This window comes from Crotalus tigris, unplaced genomic scaffold (assembly GCF_016545835.1).
Source record: "Crotalus tigris isolate CLP2741 ecotype Arizona unplaced genomic scaffold, ASM1654583v1 scf7180000017800.2534000, whole genome shotgun sequence".
In the NCBI taxonomy this organism is placed as follows: domain Eukaryota; kingdom Metazoa; phylum Chordata; class Lepidosauria; order Squamata; family Viperidae; genus Crotalus; species Crotalus tigris.
In genome coordinates, this window is record NW_024096645.1 from 321,851 (window position 1) to 340,526 (window position 18,676).

An 18,676-nucleotide genomic window follows, 5' to 3' on the forward strand; every position below is an offset into this window, starting at 1 on the left:
CCTGTCTGTTTCTTGACCTTGACCATCCCCCTGATAGGGTTGACACTTTGGCAGAAAAATCTGCCAGAAATCATCTGATTTTGTGTTCCTAGATGCATGTATAGACATACAGTAGACCTTCTGAATGTGCTACTTCAGAAAGAGGCCCATCACAAATCTAGCAGAGCTTGGGCCATTTTTTTTTTATTGAAAATTTTTATAAATTTTTACAGAAAAACAAAAAAAAATGGCAATACAACAACAGCATAAAAAAGAAAAACAAAACAAAACAAAACAAAGCAAAACAACCCTTCCCCAAAACACCCACTCCCTCCCCCCCCCCGGAGCTTCCCAGAGCAGAATATAGGCTTAATTAAAAAAAGTTAAACAGATTATATAAAAAAAAGAATATAACACTAATATATATATATATATATATATATATATATATAAATAAGAGTTATAAAAAGGCTAAATGATATTTTTTTATATCCAATTTAAATTGTATAAACTTTATCCATTTATCCCAAACAGCAAGAAATTTCTCTTGCGATTGTTCTTTTAGGAAAGTCGAAATCTTTGCCATTTCCGCCAGATAAGATACTTTAAGAAACCATTCCTGCAAAGTAGGCAAAGATTCCTTCTTCCAATATTGTCCTACTAACAGCCTTGCAGCTGTAATCAAATTCAACATCAATATAACCTCCTTTGCATCACAATCAGTAACTATACCTAACAAAAATAATTGTGGAGTAAATTTTACCCTCTTTCTGAAAATTCTCTGAATATTCCACCATATCTTAATCCAAAAAGCTTTTATATTTCTGCACGACCACCAAATATGATAGTAGGTGGCATCCAAACAACCACATCTCCAACATTTAGGCTGTAGGTCAGGGTACATAAGAGACATTTTTTGTGGATCAAGGTGCCATCTATAAAACATTTTATAAAAATTCTCCCTTAGATTCTGTGCTTGTGTAAATTTAACATTTCTCACCCAAATAATTTCCCAGGTATCCAGTAGAACTGGTTCACCAAAATTCTGCGCCCATTTAATCATACAATCTTTAATTAATTCTGTTTCTGAATCCAATTCCACTAGAACCCCATAAATTCTCTTAATATGACTTTGTCTTTGGTCCTTTACTTGCTTAATAAGATTTTCATCTTCTCTGAGAAAACCCACCTTACGATCCATCTTCCATCTATCTGCTAATTGTCTATATTGAAACCAAGAATAAGTAATATTTTCATATACTAACTCTTCCAATAGTTTTAACTGCCAGTTTTGTCCATCCCATCTGAGTAACTGTGTATAAGACACCGTATCCATTCTGACACCTCTTTTTATCCCCTCTATCGCATGCCAAGGTATAGCCCATAATGGTATTTTAAAGTCACTCTTATAATATTTTCTCCAAACCCTAAGTAAAGAGATTCTTATAATATGAGATTTAAAAACCCGATCCACCTTCTTATTGAATATTAAATAGGCATACCAACCAAAAAGTAAATCCCATCCCTCCAGATGGAGTATCTCCAAATTTGTTAAATTTACCCAATCGCTAATTAATGTTAAAACCGCAGCATCATAGTATAATTTCAAATTCGGTACCTTGAGTCCACCTCTCTCACGGGAGTCTTGCATGATTTTAAACTTTACCCTTGGTTTTTTCCCTGCCCAAATAAATTTATTAATACCTTTCTGCCATTCCCTTAAATTAATCTCATTCTTCAAAATCGGTAACATTTGAAACAGAAAAAGGAACTTGGGTAGAACATTCATTTTAATCACTGCAATTCTTCCCATGAGAGATAATTGCAACTTCTCCCAATTCCTCAAGTCTTTCTGTACTCTAACCCACAACCTTTCATAGTTATTCTTAAACAATTTTGCATTAGAAACAGATAAAATCACCCCCAAATATTTTACCTTATTAACAATTTCAAAACCAGTCAAGTTAGCCAGAATCTGCTTTTCCCGAATAGTCATATTTTTAGGTAGGATTTTAGTCTTATTAACATTAATCTTAAAACCCGAAACCAAACCATATTGATAAATCAACTGTAATAACTTTACTACAGAATAAGTAGGTTGCGACAAAGTAACCACCAAGTCATCTGCAAAAGCTCTTAACTTATATTCTTTTTTGTTAACTTCTATTCCGTTTATTTCCTGCGACTCTCGAATTTTAGTCAACAAAATTTCCAATGTTAAAATAAACAACAACGGTGATAATGGACATCCCTGTCTAGTCCCTTTCTCTATTGTAAAAACCTCTGACAAGCCTCCATTAACAATAAGTTGTGCCGTTTGTTTTTGGTATATTGCCATAAGAGCTTGTAATATCTTTTCACCAAAATTCATCTCTTCAATTGCTCTTAACATAAAATACCAATTCAATTGATCAAAAGCTTTTTCAGCATCTAAAAATATCAGCCCTGCAGAAACTTGGTTATTCTTATCTAGATATTCTAATAAATTAATAATTTGTCTAGCATTGTTTTTCATATACCTACCAGTTATAAAACCAGATTGGTCCTTATGTACCAGATGATGCACAACCCTCATAAGCCTATTAGCTAAAATTTTTGCAAATATCTTATAGTCAACATTTAAGAGAGATATAGGTCTGTAGTTCTTTGGTAAAGTAAGGTCTTGATCCTCTTTTGGAATCAAGGATATAAAAGCACTGCGCCATGAAGGAGGAATCTCTGAGCCCTGTAAAATATTATTAAAAAGATCACCTAATGGTTGAATCATCTCTTCCATTAGAGTTTTGTAATAAACAGATGTCAACCCATCCGTACCCGGTGCTTTCCCTGATTTCAGTTGTTTAATTGCTATCGCAATTTCCTCCTTGGTAATTAAGCCATTAATTTCATATTTCTGGTCCTCTGTCAATTTGGGGAAGTTGGCCTCACTTAAATATTTATTTATATCTACAGTTTGCACATTAGTAGATTTATATAATTTTTGATAATAATCTAAAAAAGATTTCTTAATCAATTCTTTCTGATACACTAGTTTACCCTTATAGTTTATTTTATCTATTATTCTCTGTCTCTGTTTCTTTCTTAATTGATAAGCCAACCATCTCCCTGGTTTATTAGCATTACAAAATGTATTTTGTTTCATAAACAATAAGTTAGTTGCGGATTGATCCGCCATCAACATATTAAATTGTGTTCTTAGCAACTTTATAGATTTTTTAATCCTTTCATCTGAAGGAGTTAAAATCAAAAGCTTTTCTTTTAATTTAATCTCGTCTTCCAATTCTTTACGTTTCTGAGTCTGCTTTTGTCTATGAAAGTTATTCATTTTTATCAAGATCCCACGCATAAATGCTTTACCTGCATCCCATACCATTGACATTGAAGTCCCCTTATACATATTCAAAGCAAAATAATCCTTTAAACACTCCTTTAACTTTTGAACATTCTTTTCTTGTCTGAATAAGTTCTCATTCACCCTCCAGGATCTTCTCTCCTCTTTTTCTTGAATCAACTCCATCCAAACTGGACTATGATCCGTCAGCGATCTAGGAAAAATCTTTACATTCTTTACTCTATTATATAAATCCGTTGTAATAAAAAAAAAATCAATTCTTGAAAAAGATTGATGTCTATCTGAGAAGAAAGTGAAGTCTCTCTCCTCTTGGTTACGTTAACGCCAATAATCCTTTAATTCCCAGTCCTCTTTCATATCAAAAAAGGCTTTAGGTAATTTGGCCTGTTTAAAAAGAGGAGAAGAACCTTTCTTATCCCTTTGTATATCTAAGACACCATTCCAGTCACCCATTAATATCATGGATCTATAATCCAGCAAAGTTATTTTCTGATGTAACAATCTGTAAAATTGTTCCTGTTGCTGGTTTGGCGCATAAAGTCCCACTATAAGTATTTTCTTACCATATAAACCAAGTTCAATCATTACATATCTTCCTTGGGGATCTGATTCTACCAGACAAGCTGGTAAATTTTGCTTAACATAAATAACCACTCCCCCCTTTTTCCCAGGAGCAGGAGATACAAAATGAGATCCCAGATGGGCGTTAACTAAATATTTTTGATCTTTGAGTAAAATATGAGTTTCCTGTAAGCAGATAACATCATTATTGTGTTGCTTTAAATAGTGAAAGATTTTCTTTCTTTTCTGAGGGGAGTTAAGACCGTTAGCATTCCAGGTCAGGAACTTTGCCATCTCCCTTGACCAGGAGCCTGGAGAAGACTGCCTGGAGATCTGCCATTGCTGTATATGTTGCAGAACTCTTGGGTCTTGCTCCTCCCACCGGCAATGAGGCGCTTTCCGAAGAAGATTCTTTAATTTCTTTCTTTTGTTGCTCCTTTTCCTTGCGTCTATGTGCTGCATGGGTCATCCTCTGCTCTTTAACCTCTATTTGGCGTTGTCATTCAACTTGGGACTTCCCAGCAGAGATCAGACCTAATGCTTCAGATTGCTGTTCCAACTCTTTACCACTCAAGGGTTTCTGAACAGATGAAGCTGAGCCTGCACCCAGGACCGTGTTATAAAACTCTTTAGCTTTAGCAACCGTATTCAACCTGTAACGCATCCCCGCATGGCTCAGAGCGATACCCATCGGGATCTCCCATCTAAATGGCATCAATCTGGCTTTAAACTCATTGGCTAAGAAAGCAAAATCTTTCCTGCTTCTTAAAATTTTAGATGGGATTTCCTTTAAGATAATGACATCTTGGGCCGCAATCTGGAATCTCTTATTATAGAAAGCTTGTATGATTTCATTACGCAGAGACTTCTTTGTAAAATAAATCACCACATTTCTAGGCAAATTCTTCTGCTTCGCAATCCAAGAATTAACTCTGTAAATTTTTTCCACTTCTCTGCGTAATTCCTCTTTATCCATATTCAGAGCAACAGCTAAATCACTAAGCACCATCTCTGTCAGATCTTGATTCATGTCCTCCTTCAGACCCCTGATTCTCAGGGCGTATTCCATTTCTCTATACTGGGACATAAGGATATCCTCTTGTGAAATCTCCATCTTCCTTTCCATATCTTGAAATTTATCCTCCAAAAAATCAACTTTATCTGCGACTTCCTCCACTCTCGAGTCCAGCTTCGCCACCACAGAGGCCAGACCTGATAAGGCTGTAACTATGTCTTGCCTCAAAATAGTATTATTGTCCTCTAATAACTCCCTCATTTCCTTCATTTCCTCTTTACTTTCAGATTTAATCTGTACAACAAGCTGCTTCATTTCATCTCTAATTTGGGATATAGCATTTCCCATTATGTCTTTAATCTCTTGTGCAGACAGGCCTGGCAAAGGAGGGGAGGGTGGAGGCTGTGTCGGTGGTACAGGTTTAAGTTGTTGTTGTTGTACAGTTAAGGTTGTGGGAGAGGAAACCACCTTAGATAGTATAGAAGGCGGTTGTCTCTTTGAAGCCATTTTTTTAAAACAAAGTTCTCTCTTCCCTTCTTCCCAAGAAAAGGGAAAAGGGAAATAAGAATTAAAAAGAACAAAGATATTATAATCCTTAGAATTCCAAAAAAGAGAAAAAAAATCAAGGAAAAAGTCCAAAACTCAGAAAGAGAAAGTCAAACCAATCATTTAAGTCCAATACCTTCCAAAAAAGTAAGAACAAAGAGACAAAGGAAAAAAAAAAGCCAAGCACTTTCAAAACGCCATCTTAATTTCTTTCTCCGTGCCAGCAAAAAAGAACAAAGGAGAAGCAACCAAAACTAACTAGAAAAGGAAAGTAAAATACTAAACTATAAAAAGAAATCCTTTAAACCGCTCTGTCCGCTTCAAAAGTTACTCACTGAGACTCTTTAACCGCGGAGATAGAAGCGGCGGTTCCTTTTGCTCCCGAAGAAGCAAAAACAGCTGGGAGGCGGAGATAGGCAGGAGCTCCGAGGGAACGCTCCTTCCACCCCCTCAAGGAAAAAATCCAGAGAGGGTTCAGAGGTTCTACCTCTACTCCTGCGTTCTCTGCCCCTTCCCTTTGCCCGGGAAGGGGATTCCGAACCGCGGGCCAGCTGATGCGCACTGTGCTCCGCGGATCTGACACCTTCCCAGCTGGACGGCTACAAAGTAGCCGCCATCACGCCACTGCGTACCGGAAGCTCCCAGAGCTTGGGCCATTTTTATGGTGGCCCCAACATTTTGAAATACTCTTCCCCAATTAGTGTGGTCTGCCGTTTCTATTATGTTTTCACATTGTAGCCTTCCTCCCACAGATGCTGTTTCAATTGCCTAAAGTTTATGTTGAAGTCATGCTTTGGATATTTATTTTCATGTGTTTTATAGGTACATATATGTGCACATACTTATTCATGTACATATTGCTTTGATAAGGCAGCAAAATGCTGTTTAGCAATAGCAAGGCATAACAACAAAGCATCTTATCTCTACATTATTATAGGATAACTGGAGGCAACATATAATTTAAATAATCATTACCTGAACAATTTTTATTTTCTAAAAGAAAATGTTTTCAAGGCAAGTTGAACACCCGTCAGATAAACTTATTAGCAATTTATATAATAGTTTTGTTTGGGCAATACATTAAGCTTGTAAACTATGGTTAGCCAACTATATTAGCTGTGTTCATAAAACATGCTTAGCCAAAAATAACAAGTCATGTCATAATTTACCCTGGTAGACAGATTCATACAACACACTACAACACAATGTGATTAGAATTACTCATATTTGGAAAACAAAGATTTGTGGTTTAGCATACTGCAAAATTTTCTATAGGCATAAGAAAATGTGCAGTTCCGCATATTGTTTCTAGACTTTCTTTGACCCACAGTACTTATGCAGTGACAGCTTTACCTCAAGAAGCTCTACTTGGGTAAGACAGAGTTCCCATCCTCTAAAATTGTATTACAAGTAGTCCTTGCGTTACAACCACAATTGAGCCCAAAACTGATGTTGCTAAGTGAAACATTTTACGACCTTTCTTACCACAGTTGGTTGTTAAGGGAATCACTGCAGGTGTTAAGTTAGTCACATGGTTGTTAAGTGAATCTGACTTCCCCATTGATTTTGCTTGTAAAAGCTGATGTCATGACCCTGGGACACTGCGACTGTCATAAATATGAACCACTTGCCAAGCCTCTGAATTTTGATCAAATGACCAGGGGGATGCCGCAATGGCTGTAAATGTGAAAAACACTCATAAGTCATTTTTTTAAGTGCCATTGTAACTTTGAACAGTTATTAAATGAATTGTTGTAAGTCAAGGACTACCTGTGTTACAGTTCATATTTCCTGAATTATCCAAAATTGCTGCTGGCTCCCAAGCCTCTCTCAATTAAAAAAAAACATTCTATGTCAACTGTCAATAGAGTGATCGTTTTATAAGTTATTTAAAAGTCAGATAAATCAGTTAATATTATAATTGCCCAATTCTAAAGAGCCAAAACTACTTTTGAAGTTTCAGCGTCAGAAAACCTGAGAATTTTTACAGTCCCCGGAGCTCCTCCAGAATGGGAGAGATCACCATTTTCCATTTATTTTTATTTTATTTTGCTTTTATGTAGTTTCCACAGCCAAGAATTATAAACCAATTATATGTTGTTGTTTTTTAAAAGATCAGCAGATGCGCTTTTCCTAACAGGGAAGTAAGAATAATGTATATAACTTTTAAGAATACGGAGCATCAATTGGAACAAGTATGGCCTGAACTTTTACTCTGATCGACAGAGACTGAGTGGTTTGTATTATAGTCCCGTGTGGGTACCTAGAAGCAACAGTCCTAAGTCCAAGAAGTCTGTGGAGATTCTCAGTCATCCAGGTCATGGTTGTCCCAAAGGTGCTTTTGCAGGAGCAACCGGACCTTCTTGGATTTTTTCTTCGAAGACTTTTTGCTTCTTATCCAAGAAGCTTCTTCAGCTCTGACTGGATGGTGGGGAATGAAAGGATTTACCGTATATTCCGGCTTATAGGGCGACCCGGCATATAAGACGACCCCCAACTTCGACGTTGAGTCACATGCCTAGAAAGTCATCTTATACGCCAGAAACTACCATTATTTCCGGCGTATAAGACTTTGGCGCCGATTTCAACACTCTCAAAAGTCATCTTATACGCTGGAAAGTACGGTATATTCCCTGCAGACAGATGGTCATTTGCATTCTTTTAGAGTTGTTGAGGCCGTTTGGAGGTTTATCTGTGTCCTCAGGAGCAGCCGAGTAGTGCAAATGTTTGTAGAGCCCTCTTGGCTGCCCTGTGTTTTCTGCCGTGTCCTTTCACTGTTGAAGACAGGCACGGGCTGTTGGGGATGAGTCTGTGTTGTCTGCCTCTCAAACTGAAGTGCAAATGGTTCCTGTAGTCTGCAGTGTTCTCTGGAAATCCGTCCATACTCCCGCACCATTCAAAGGGTGCCCATCCCTAAGTGCATAGCTAAATGTCTATGGAGATTCTCAGATATCCAGGTCATGGTTGTCCCAAAGGTGCTTTTTCAGGAGGCAACTGGACTTCCTTGTTGTTGTTTTTTTGAAGTCATTTCACTTCTCATCCAAGAAGATTCCTCAGCTCTGACTGGATCCTATAAAACAGGGGTAGGCAACCTTGGCTCTTTTATGATTCGTGGACTTCAACTCCCAGTATTCCTGAGCCAGCATAGCTGGCTCAGGAATACTGGGAGTTGAAGTCCACGAGTCATAAAAGAGCCAAGGTTGCCTATCCCTGCTATAAAACCTTCCATTTCCAACCATCTAGCCCAGTGGTTCTCAACCTATGGGTCACGACCCCATTTGGGGTTGAACGACCATTTTACGGGGGTCGCTAAACAACATGATCCACCATTTTTCCCCCTCAGGGGGTGGTGCCGCGCATGCGTGCCGCATCCGTGTGACGGGGGTCACCGTCACACAAAGTTTGAGAACCGCTGATCTAGCCAGAGCTGAAGAAGCTTCTTGGATGAGAAGTGAAAAGTCTTCAATGAAAAACAAGGAATTCCAATTGTCTCCTGAAAAAGCACCTTCGGGAATCCTAAGTCTAGTCAATCGGCCCCTTCTTTACACTGGAACTTGATGAATGACATTAAGCTCAGCCATTGAACTTCTGCCCTAACAAATTCAGCATTGGAAATGGCTCTGCTAACAAATCGCAATCATCTTTGTTAAGTTTTCCTCTCATAAATCTGACTTAGACCAGATTGCTCATATTGAGCTTGTTTTATGGGCAGGGATAGACACATCAGGAATAATAATAATAATAATAATAATAATAATAATAATAATAATAATAATAATAATAATAATAATAATAATAATATCAGCAAGTTAAGATCACATGCAAGCAAGCTAGAACAGATGAAAGAAAAGAAGCTGAAGAACAAGAAGACCAAAGAATACCTAATCAAGAAATACCACTTAGAAACAAGGAAGATCAAGGAAGCACTGGAAATAATAAAGCAACAAATAACAGCTATAGCCAGGAAAATCAGTAGATATGAAGCTCGAATTGCAAACTATAGGCAGAACCTCCAATTTCAATCCAATCAGAAACGTTTCTACCAATCCATCAATGGAGAAACTGCAAGGAATCAGTCAGTACCTGACAAGGAAGAAACAGTGCAGTTCTGGAAGCAGATATGGGATAACCCAAAGAAATACAACAAGGATGCGGCTTGGTTAAAAGAGGTGGATGCAAATAAAACAGAAGTTGAAATGAAAGAACTAGTAATAACAACAAAAATGGTAGAAAAAAGAGCAAAGAAAATCAAAAATTGGTCAGCACCAGGTGAAGATGAACTGCATGGGTTTTGGTTGAAACATCTAACTGTTATACACCCACTCATTGCCAAGCAGTTCAACAATATACTACAAGGAGGAGAAATTGAAAAGTGGCTAACAACTGGGAAAACCTACCTAATAATGAAAAATCCAGCAAGAGGGGCAACACCAGGTAACTACAGGCCAATTACCTGCTTACCAACAACTTTCAAATTACTAACTGGTGTGGTAGCTGATGCAGTACAACAGCATCTAGTTGAAAACAATCTCTTTCCACCTGAGCAGAAAGGAAACCGCCCCAATAGCAGAGGAACAAAAGATCAACTCCTAATAGACAAAATGATCTTGGAAAACTGCAAGAGAAGGAAGACCAACCTGAATGTGGCATGGATTGACTACAAAAAGGCATTTGACTCTCTGCCACATGATGGATAATCAAGTGCCTAGAAATAACAGGAGTCAGTAGAAACATCAGAAAATTTGTGCAAAGATCGATGGCACAATGGAAGACACAGTTGCAGATCAATGGTGAGAGGCTGGGAGAGGTTAATATCAAGAGAGGAATATTTCAAGGAGATTCATTATCACCATTACTATTTGTTATTGCACTGTTTCCTCTGTCAACAATACTGAATAACTCAGGACATGGCTATCAAACATCAAAAACATCTGCCAGACTATCCCACCTCCTTTACATGGATGATCTGAAGCTGTATGGAAAAACATCATCTGAAATAGAATCGCTGCTCAACACTGTCCGTATATATAGCCAAGATATTGTAATGGAGTTTGGCTTGGACAAATGTGCCACACTTACTATCAAACAAGGAAAAATAGTGAAAACTGAAGGAATCAAGATGCCCCACGAAAATAACATTAAGAGTCTGGATGAGGAAGAGTACTACAAATACTTGGGTATCCTTCAAGCTGACAACATCAAGCACACTGAAGTCAAGAAAAAGATTAGAGGTGAATACATCAAGAGAGTGAAGAAGATCTTAAAATCCAAACTCAATGGAGGAAATACCATAAAGGCAATCAACACCTGGGCAATCCCAGTCATTAGATACACAGCTGGAATAGTGGACTGGACTCAAGCAGAACTAAAAGCAATGGATAGGCAGACCAGAAAAATAATGACAATGAATCATGCCCTTCATCCACGCAGTGACATTGATAGACTTTATCTACCAAGGCAAATAGGTGGGCGTGGAATGCTACAAGTACATCAGATGGTTGAAGAAGAAAAAATGGCTTTGGAAGAATATCTGAAGAACAATGATGAAGATGCACTGAAATTAGTATATCAGGAAGGCTTACTAACTACTGGAGAGACCAAACTGGCCTACAAGAAAGACCAAATGAAGAACAGAATAGAGGCATGGGAAGACAAAGCACTACATGGCCAATACATGAAAAAAATAGCTGGGAAAGCAGATAATAATAAAACCTGGCAATGGCTAAGAGCAGGAAAATTGAAGAAAGAGACCGAGGGACTAATTCTGGCTGCACAAGACCAAGCCTTAAGGACAAATGCATACAAAGTCAAAATTGAGAAGACAGCAACAGACAGTAAGTGCCGCCTATGCAAAGAAGCTGAAGAAACAGTGGACCACTGGTAAGCTGTTGCAAGAAGATTGCACAGACTGACTACAAGCAGCGACATGACAAAGTAGCAACAATGGTGCATTGGAAGATCTGCAAAAAATATCATTTGCCTGTAAGCAAAAACTGGTGGGATCATAAAATAGAGAAAGTCATAGAAAATGATAAAATTAAACTGCTCTGGGACTTCAGAATTCAAACAGACAAGCACCTGCAACATAACACCCCAGACTTAACAATTGTCGATAAGAAAGACAAAAAAGTCTGGATAGTGGACGTGGCAGTGCCTGGAGACAGCAGAATAGAAGAGAAAGAACTGGAGAAGATAACAAAATACAAAGACCTACAAATAGAAATAGAAAGACTGTGGCAAAAGCAAGCAAGGGTAGTACCAATAGTCATAGGCTCCTTGGGTGCAATCCCAAAACAACTGGAGCACCACTTGAACACCATTGGCATTGACAAATTTGCTATTAGTCAATTGCAAAAGGCGGCCTTACTAGGAACTGCTTCCATCCTGCGACGATACCTGTAATACCATCAAACATCCACATCTGCCTATCCCAGGTCCTGGGTAAGGACTCGATAGGTAGACAAAATACCAAATCCAGTCTGAACATCTGGCTGACTGTGCGATGATTGAGGATAATAATAATAATAATAGTAAAGTTGGAAGGGACCTTGGAGGTCATCTAGTCCAACCCCCTGCTTGGGCAGGAAACCCTACACCATTTCGGACAAATGGCTGTCCAGTCTCTTCTTAAAAACTTCCAGTGTTGGAGCATTTACTGCTTCTGGAGGCAAGGCTGTTCCACTGATTAATTGTTCTCACTGTCAGGAAGTTTCTCCTTAGTTCTAGGTTGCTTCTCTCCTTGATTAGTTTCCACCCGTTGCTTCTTGTCCTGCCTTCAGGTGCTTTGGAAAATAGCTTAATTCCCTCTTCTTTATGGCAGCCCCTGAGATATTGGAATACTGCTATCATGTCCCCCCTTGTCCTTCTCTTCGTTAAACTAGACATACCCAATTCTAGCAACCGTTCCTTATATGTTTTAGCCTCCAGTCCCCTAATCATCTTTGTTGCTCTTCTCTGTACTCTTTCTAGAGTCTCAACATCTTTTTTACATCGTGGTGACCAAAACTGGATGCAGTATTCCAAGTGTGGCCTTACCAAGGCATTGAAGAGTGGTATTAATACTTCGCGTGATCTTGATTCTATCCCTCTGTTAATGCAGCCTAGTACTGTGTTGGCCTTTTTGGCAGCTGCCGCACACTGCTGGCTCATATTTAACTGATTGTCTACTAGGACTCCGAGGTCCCTCTCACAGTTACTACTATTGAGCATGGTGCCACCTATGCTGTACTTGTGCATTTGGTTTTTCTTGCCTAAATGTAGAACCTTGCTTTTTTCACCATTGAATTTCATTTTGTTAGTTAGTGCCCAGTGTTCAAGTCTGTCCAGATCCTTCTGTACCTGAAGCCTGTCTTCTGGAGTGTTGGCTATTCCTGCCAGCTTGGTGTCATCTGCAAATTTGATGAGTTCCCCATCTATCCCTTCATCCAAATCGTTGATGAAGATGTTGAAGAGTACTGGGCCCAGAACAGAGCCCTGGGGCACCCCACTACACACTTCCCTCCATATAGATGCAGTTCCATTGAGGACCGCTCGCTGAGTACGGCCGGTCAGCCAGCTACGGATCCATCTGGTGGTGGTTCTGTCTACCCCACATTTTTCTATCTTGTCAAGTAGTAGGTTGTGATCTTTTAAGAAAAGGTGCTGAAGATGTCTCTGCACCATTGTATTCAACATTTCAAACAGAACATGGTGGCAAGGAAGTATCAAGGAGTGTATCTCAAACCCAAAGGTCTGTATGAGTATGTATATAGATTAGAGCAGTTGTGGCGAACCTATGGCACGGGTGCCAGAGGCGGCACTCAGAGTCCTCTTTGTGGGCACACGCGCCGTAGCCCCAGTCCTAGGTCTTCAGCTGGGTTTTATAAAAACCTTTCCACTTTAGGCCTCCACTGTGTGCAAAAAAAAAAAGTTCAATCAATCAGTCAATTTCAACTTCTTGCGGGGAAAAAGATCTTGCAAAGTTGGAATTGATTGATTGAACTTTTTAGTCCCACCCAGTCTGCCGTTATCACCGCAGCTGTACCCACCCAATGGGCCACACCCAACCAATGGGCCACACCCACCCAGCACCCGACGATGCATAAGTGGGTTTTGGGTTGCAGTTTGGGCACTCGGTCTCTAAAAGATTCACCATCACTGGATTAGAGTGTTGCTAGCCATGGAAGATTAATTTCTTCTTTCAAGTGAAGAGTAGTTGCCAAAATAGGGGGCAAATGAACCACCTCTCAAATCAAAGGATAGTAGTATAACAATGCTAGGGCTTCCCACCATTCCCACTGCTCGCTCTCTCCTGCCCTCCACAAGCTTTCACCCATCCCTGAAAAAAACATTTGTATTAGTCTCTAGTTTGCTGAGGCTGGATGGCAGAAAAAAGCAACCTGACAACAGAACACTTTTTAACTTCCCACACATCTACCATCTCTGTGGTGCAGAATAGTTACCAGTCCAAACTAAGAGATTGGTGGTAGCTATTGGTGGGGGAACATTCTTTTTATTAAGAGGCAATAACAAGAAAAGGCTGTCTTTTCCTCAGACTGCATAAAATCTGAATTTGGTAGTGTTTCTCCCCCACATGCTTCAAAAAGCTCTGCTCTTCCAGCTGATAATTTAACTGGGATCCATGCTAAATTGTTGCTGAAGGTTTCTGTAATACATTTATTATATGACCGTGTTAATAATTCATTTTTTTCAGCCGCAAGGGGCCAGTGCTTTTCATGTTATAGTTCGGAATATGATCCTGACAGTAAATTACTGAGAATCACAAATGAAGGCAAATGGAAGTTTTGACATCACTAGTGTATCAGCAGCCTGGAAGAGAAAACTGCAGACTGCTGGCAGACTAGTAGCAATCAGTAGACTGTTGCTGATTATTTACCATTAAATCAGTGTCATTTTTTTAGCAACCACATAGCTATTCTCCATGACAATCTGTCTCTAAGACAATCCCTACCCAGGTCCTTCAGGTATTCGAAAAATGCACCCATCACCACTGTAACTGAGTCCATCTACCTTGCTGCTGGTTACCCTCATATTCTCTTAAAAATATTGCTGGGTACATTTACATTACATGTTTACATTTAACATTACAAAAGAAAATAGGAAAAATTCTGCTTTAATGCTATAAGTTGTTCGTATTTCCTTTGTTTGTATTTCAAGAGCCATTTGCAACTAAGCAGTTCAATAGCAAAGACGTTCAAGTATTGTGGAGCAGCAGCCAGGCTGGGGGGAAGGGAGAGGGGAACCAGGCCACGCATGCAAGTTGAGCTGCGATTGCATGCACATGCATACTGGCCCGCCACTCGCGCAAATAGAGCTGCATGTGCAAGAGTTGAGCTGTACATGCATGCACACCAGCCCACGTGTCGCACAGCCCAGTTCCAAAAAGGCCACAGCCTAGTTCCGGGCCGCAGCCTGGGGGTTGGGGACCCCTGTTGTGGGGGGTTCTGTGCATCAGACAATGATAGGTTTGCCCTTCCTTCCTTCAACTAGGATAAGCAGAAGATATTCTACATATTAAATGGAAGCATTCTAGATTCTTTTCCTTTTCTTTCCCGTAAAGGGTGTGACAATGGAAACTTTACTGAGAGTACGAGACTGCATGTTTTCATAGGCCCACACTAGGGGAAGTCTGAATGGAATAGATCCCAGACAGCTGTTAAAAAAATACTCACCGAGGGAGTGCAAAAGGGAAGTGAAGCAATGCTGAACTTCATTCAAGCAACCCACACTGCAGTTACTCCGTTAACTCTTTCAGTGGTCGAACTACACATATAAACCATTTATGTGGGGAAATTATTACGGTGGCTCTTTGCCACAGTGGAGAAACTAAAGAAGAAAGGGTGCAAGGGCAGAATGGCACAATCAAGAAAAAGGGACTTAAATCTGCTCTTTTGTGAGAATGAAGTAAGCATTCCAAGTTTATTGTTAGCAATGGAAACTAATCAACTGCACATGCAGTTATGTGTGGACCCAATCTCTTGAACTGATGCAGATTTATTTTCTCTGCTGTAACGGCCCAGAAAGAAGATTTTAAGCAGATGCTAGGAGGGGAACATTCTTCTCTGAGTTTAAAAACTACAGATTGAAACAGAATCTGGTGGAGCAATTTAACCTTCTAACTTAAATTTGCAGAATAACATGTTCAATGTTAGGTAGATCTCTGTTGAGAGTGAACAACCCAGAGGAGTCCCAGTAGTAAATACCAAATCCAGTCTTCCTGCTCTAAGCAGCTAGGCAGCTGATTATGCCTATGTTAATTTTCTCTGGCACATTATTGCTGCAGAATGCCATAAGGCATAGGTGTCAAACTCATTGTATCACATGATGTGTTGCGACGTATCACTTTTTGCATTGCCGGAGCTGGGGTGGGCACAGCCTTCGTATGATGAAACCAGAACACAGGCCGGCAGTTTGACACCCCTACCGTAAGAGAATAAAATGGAAATCAGGTCCAGCTACTTCCAGTGTTGCTTAGCACTCTGTCTAGGATCTGTTCAAAATGAACCTTAATCCTGCCTCCATCTTTGGTAATGTTTGTCTCTATAAGTATTCTGGGCAAGCATATTTGTTATAAATCTAATCCCATATTGAAGGTTTACATTCAGAGGGAGTTTCCACACTAGAGATATAGTTGCCTGGGTCAATTTTTTTACTCCTTCTCGGCAAGTCCACATTTTTAAAACACGTATGATTCATCATTCACCCAGAATGCTTATTTGAGTAAGAATTTTATCAGTGTTAAAGTAACAATGGTAGGAATGATTTTTTTCTAACTTAAAAGGCTATGTTAAACCCAGAATTTAAGGCTGCCTTAGAAAATGAGAAACTGAAATTAACAAGAACTCTGTATTTAAATAGCTATTCTTATCTGTTCTTGGAAATATATACTGAGACCAGTTCATGTATATTACATATGTACAAAATGACTGGTTATCCCTATCAGAATGAGCAACTGAGGCATATGGAAATTAAAAATAGTTGTGCTCACAATGACTATGTGGATATAGAACAAGAATCCAAACATATCTCTCAGTGCTTTCTCTTTAATTATAAAGCAATGTTCTGTAGCCAAGAGTCAAATTATGGTAATTATAACTGTGATAATTGTATTGCCTACTCCACTTTTCCACAATTTGATGGCCTCCAAATAATGTTGGAATAACTTCCGGAATTTCAACTACACATCAAGTTGAGGAAGGATGGCCTAGTCATTGAACATCAAAATGTTTTTCTATGATAAGCCAGAATGGCATTTTTCCCATAACCAGTTGGGAGCAAGATCATCTAAGGCATCAACTATAGCTATAAATTTTAAATTCTTGTTCATGCTAAAGTAAGAAAAAGTAAAAGCTAAATTAGATAAAGAATGAAAACACTAGACTTAATATAAAATGGGGGTTCATTTCACTACCAGATTACACTGTCATTGTGAGAATGGGAGTAGAGCAACTACCGTATATCTCATGCTGGATCATTGATATGTAGGTTTTTTTCATCCTTCATATGGAAAGAAATATACAGCACTGTATAATTACAAATTAACCACAACATTGCTTTAGTTTAAACTCCTAGACAGGAAGGAAAGTGGGCATTGCTTAAACACTGCTTTTTTCACAGAATTTGAGTACATTTTAACATGTTCCATGCCCACAAGAGCCAAAAATATTCCTTTGCTTCAGGCCCCAGGGAGTATTCAAAATGAAAAGAGCTGTTACTAAAAACTTTAGTGAGGTCATATGTTTGGCAAAGTTAATGGCAACAAATTAAACTGCCGTTTTAAGAACTTGGCTTAGCACTGGCCTCCAAGATGCCAAGAAAGTCCCTTAACTCTTTGTAAACTGCTCCAAAACCAGCCACAACTCAGGAATTTGCATCAGACAACTATTGAGTTGTTTCCTGAAAAAGCAGTTTGCAAGATGAGGAATGCAGCTGTTTCATGAAGTTACATGCAAGGAATAAATATATTTATGATCCTCCCTAATTAGGAATATTATTTGAAGTTACTGATGTACTTGAATTCACACATCGCACTAAGTAAAAATGCAATTTGACTCTGGGTTTAGTGTACTGTATGAACCATATGGCTGATTCAACAAACTATAATTAAATCACAGTTTGGCAAGATATGTAAACTAACTCTATAAGTACTAATTAAAATTGTGACCATAATGCATAAAAGTTACATTGATCCGACTGATTAAAAATGAAAGAGAACTCATCTTAAAAGGGAAACCTAGACAAAAAAAACACTATCAAGAGATTGTCAAAATAATGATAGCAGACCACCACCTTTATATGCACTCTTACTAGCAGGTTTATTGCTACTTCATCTACAACTTTGTTACTTAATGGGAAACTAAGAAATCAAAGCACATCTCAATAAACTGAGCAACATCTTGGTGAGCACTTCAATTCCTTAGGTTACAGATACAGTGGTTGGGCTTCTCAAAATGGTATAAATTATGTGGACTTTTCAGTGCCTGTGGCTTATTCTCAATGTAAGTTTGACATACCGCGTTTACCTGAAAGTAAGACCTACCCTGAAAATAAGCCCTAGCTTGATTTTGGGGGGTGGGCCTAATATAAGTCCTATACCCAAAATAAGCCTAGTTTTGGGGCAAGGCAAACACCTAAATATCAAGCTAGCGTGGTGGGGGGGGGTTGGAGCTGCCCTACACACCCCACACTCACTTACTTTGCAGCCAGGCCTCTCCTTACCAGCCCACTTGTTTTTATGTCTTGTGCAGCCAGGCCTGCATTTCTCAGTCTTTCCAGAAGGCCTCTGCAGCAGAGAACCAAGCTATGGATTCAATCCATAGCTCGGTACTCAGCTGCAGAGGCCTTCCAGAAAGGCCTGACTGCAAAATGCAGGCTGGAATGCAGCTGCAGAATGCAGCTGCTCCTTCGGCTGCAGAAGAAGTGGACTGGCTGGGTGGGGCTGTCAGTGCCGGAGGTGAGTATAAAAGACATCCCCCGAAAATAAGATGTGATGCCTCTTTTGGAGCATAATAAATAAATAAATAAGACCCGATCTTATTTTCGGGGAAACACAGTACTGCCCAAGCCATTTAGAACAACCAAGGTACAGCAACAAATGATTTGGATGAGGCCTTTCAATGAACGTCTGTATGGATATTCAGAACTACATGAAAATACCCCCACAGGCAGAAGGGCAACAAAAATTAATATATATCTAGTACAGAAATATCACTTTAAATGTACTT